Below are 3937 nucleotides of genomic sequence, written 5' to 3' on the forward strand. Positions count from 1 at the left end.
AACCGAGCCAGCATATACAGAGGAAACACAAATTGTTAGCAAATCACAGAGCAAATATGAAATGAAATAAACAAAAGTGATTGATGAGCTGTTTGGAATGAGTATGAAACCAAAAGAAATTGGCAGCTCATCGAAATCATCACTCTTCTTGTTCTTGTTCTCATCTCTTTTTTCTCTTTTTTCTCGCGCCATCACTTGTCTGCTCTCGTCATGTTAGTCAGAAAAAAAGTGTAAGACAAAGTAAAATCTGAGCAGCATGAAATTGCAAGTGATAGCATTATATAAGACTGCAACTTACGCCAATTGAAGAAAGAGTAGTGGGTCGTGAATTAAAAGAGAGAGCATTGAACGGCATGAATTTTCGTTATACACTAAGCCGTTACTATGGAGATGGAATACAGGGCAGGCTATGAGACGGTGTGGAGGAATTGCGATCACAACCTCTATCTAACATACAGTTCAAGAGATCAACCGCTCTAGAGACATCTTTCTGCATACATAAGCCATCGAGAAGTATATTATAAGTAACAACATCAGGTTGTGACTTGGGTTCTTCTTGGCATAACATCTCATGGTAAAGTTTTAATGCCGCATCCACTGAGCCAATACCACAAAGACCTTTTGTTACTGAGCTATAAGCTACTGTATCAGGTTTGATCCCGATAGTGAGCATCTTTGACCACACCATCATAGCATCATTAACTCTCCCAACCCCACAAAGACCGTTAATAAGAACACTATTAACAAAACTCATTTCGAGAAGATCCGGTTTTATCCATCTCTCTCCATGCTTGAATCGCTTCTTCACTAAGACCAACTTTGAAATATCCTTTCATCAAAAAGCTATACGTGTACGCATTAGGCAAGCAGCCACTACTTATCATTCCATTAAGTATTTCTTTAGCTTCATTTGGTTTTCCTTCACGGCATAAACCATCTACAAGAGCACAAGTTGATCTTAGGGTGGTTCAATCCATGTTTTGGTTTTAGAAAAATTGGTTACTAAATCAAATCAACTATGCCATCGCTTTTTACAGTTTCAACATTTAATCAAATATGTTCCCAAAGGAATTAAAGTTTCAGCTCATCTTGAGTGAGTTTTTGGATTATCTAGTTTAAACATCTCTAGTTAATCTACAAACAGCAAGAAAACACACATGATCCAAACTTGTGAAAACAACATCTTTGGGAATGTCTGAAACTCTGCTTGACAAAAACTGGCGTGCACGTTCATGTGTGTTGTACAGCTTGTCCCTCACATCTCCAAGAATAGCTCGGTATAGCTCATTTGCAGGGATTTGTTTCCAAAATTCTACATCCATCCAAAAACCAATTATACATCCAGCAAAATATAACAAACTGTTAGAATCTTATATAAAAATTGTCATAGAATGTAACAAACCTATATAGTGTTTTGCATCCCTCTTCGCACACCTTTGACGCAATGACGTTATGGACGCACCCTAAGTTCCTCATTGCAACGCCACATAGACATCTGGAAAAAAACACAAATAAAAACCAAAAGTAAGATCTCTGTCTGGGAGACTACAACCAAAAAATTAAAAAATGCTGCAAACTGATTTAACTACTTTTACCTCAAACATAAGATCTTCAATCTGGGAGAAGTAGAGATTAGCAGCCATCATTCTAGCTAATAAGCATACATCTCTTGTGACTTCAGGAGTTACTCATGGATTTCCTAGATTCAGAAAATGTCTCCACTAATGAGAACCAATTCATGTTTTAAATGGCTAAAGAGAAGAAAGAAGTGAGAGTGTACCATCACGGTCTCTGCCCATCCATGAAGAGAATTGAATGAGAGGCGCATTATAAGGAACACATTCGTTGATTCCAATGTTCTTTAAAGCCATGTCGACACGTCTCAAGAACTTTGGAACTCCTTTCCAAATAGTCTCGTGGAAGTAGCTCATACCCGCTCTCATTTCATCTTGAGGTATAGGAGGAGTTCTTCGGATTTCATCAGTGCGAAAAGCAGCTTGAATCTGGTGCAACCAAAAACAGAGTTATAGTAGAATTCAAGTAGAAGAAGCTTCATTGAGTTCTTAAGTTGTGTATGTACCTCTCGTTGCAGAGCTTCATCGAGTTCTTTTTTTTTTAAATTAGGAGTAATGTCCTTTCCATATAACTGCGTCAAACAATCACGAATCTTGAAAACATTGAGATGAGAACACATCATCAGTAAAGTCACACACACACAGGGCATCAACAAAATGTCGGAACTCAAACTAAGGTTTAACAAACCTTCCAAACTTTTGGAGCAAGGACCGACCTTCCAAACTTTTGGAGCAAGGACCGACGAACAGATTGAGTCGGATGAGCAGTCAAAACCAAGTCAACAGTCTGATTCTTGAGAGCATCAAAAACCTCTTCAGGGGTCTTGTTAAGCTGCAAAATCCTGTTGAGAGTCTCTTCAATGTCGGATTCAGTTGTTGCAGAGGCCTCATCAGCGAAATCATACATAAGTGAAGGATGATATGAAACAAAACCTGGAGGTGTTCTTCTTTTTCTTCTTCATCATCATGTTGGACGTTAACTCATGGAATTAGTTGTACATGGTCTCTACCTTCCTTGAATGATGATGATCTCCTTGATCTGACTCACAAATTAATTAAACCTTAAAATTGTAATTGTGACCCAAAAAAACCAAAGACAACAAAAAGCTTTAAAAAAAAAAGAGTAAAATTCATCGATCAAATCAGTAGAAACAGTTTATATTGTTACCTTAAGCATGTTTGGTGACGATTGTGTTCTGAATCAAATCAGTCAAATAAATCACCGGCACCTGTTTCACAGAATCAAAAAGGAAACAAACCTATATGTCAAAGTTACAAAACTATTATTCACACACACACATACACTAACTCAGTCAAAACCATATAGACTAAGAGGAACACACACAAAAAAATGCTTGTTTGCTCTCTCGTGGCCGTTATAATGCTTCAACGATTATGAGAATTAGAAAACATGAATCGCACGCCACAAACTCAATAAAAAAAGAAGAAGTAAAATTGAATGTTGGAGAATGCTTTAGTGACAACAATTGAATCCCCTGGATCCAAACTCGTCTTGTAAGCGACTTGTAAGAACCCATTTTGGGAGCCGATTTAAACATCTGCTCCGAGATTGGAGATTCCGATGGATTCTTGGCTTCCATTGATGGGTTAGGAGAAACAGAAACAAAAGAAGAGAAGCGAAGATGAGTAATAGAGAACTTAGTCTTAGCTGGGTAACTCGAAAGGATTCGACTTGGGTTGAGGAATTTTATGCATTGAAACTTTAGTAGGTGAAATGGGAAGAACAAAGATCGAAGGAGGAGAGGGACGGTTCAAGTCGCAGATTGGAAGACGATGGAGTGGAGTTTTGTGGGAAGGGATTTGTTTTTAGGGAATGTTAATAATAATTTGGGCCTTTAAAACGATTTGGCCCGAAAAAATAGAAAATGTTTAGTGGGTAAGTTTTAAAAGTTTTGGCCTAATTAAAAAGAAGAGTGGCGGCAGCACTAGGAGTGAGTAAAAGTTAACTTTATATATATAGATAACTATAAAGTGTGTTAAAAGAAGAACAATTTTTACATATTGCATAAAAATAAGTTATGGTTTTAAATTTAGCAAATTATTTCTAAAATTCTAAAAATATTAAAATAGCATCATGTTTTTTAATTTTTTTTTTGACAACCATGCGTTTTAATTTTCTATTCTAAATACTAAACCATATCTCTTCAAATTATACCCTCAATATAAAATATAAAATTCAAACCAAAAAAAATATAGATAACCATTGGAAATGGTGTAAGCTTTTTTCAGCATAAGTTTGAAAGTTAAAAAAAAACCACATTACAAAACAATGCAAAAACTTTAAATCATGACTATGATAAAACATAATCATGGTGAAAGAGGCTAATAAATATTGACAAGAC

General features: G+C 36.2%; 1 pseudogene; it reads right to left on the minus strand.

Moving 5' to 3' along the window:
• On the minus strand, positions 1000–3175 carry LOC104748528 (annotated as a pseudogene).

The sequence above is a fragment of the Camelina sativa genome, chromosome 15 (assembly GCF_000633955.1).
Source record: "Camelina sativa cultivar DH55 chromosome 15, Cs, whole genome shotgun sequence".
In the NCBI taxonomy this organism is placed as follows: domain Eukaryota; kingdom Viridiplantae; phylum Streptophyta; class Magnoliopsida; order Brassicales; family Brassicaceae; genus Camelina; species Camelina sativa.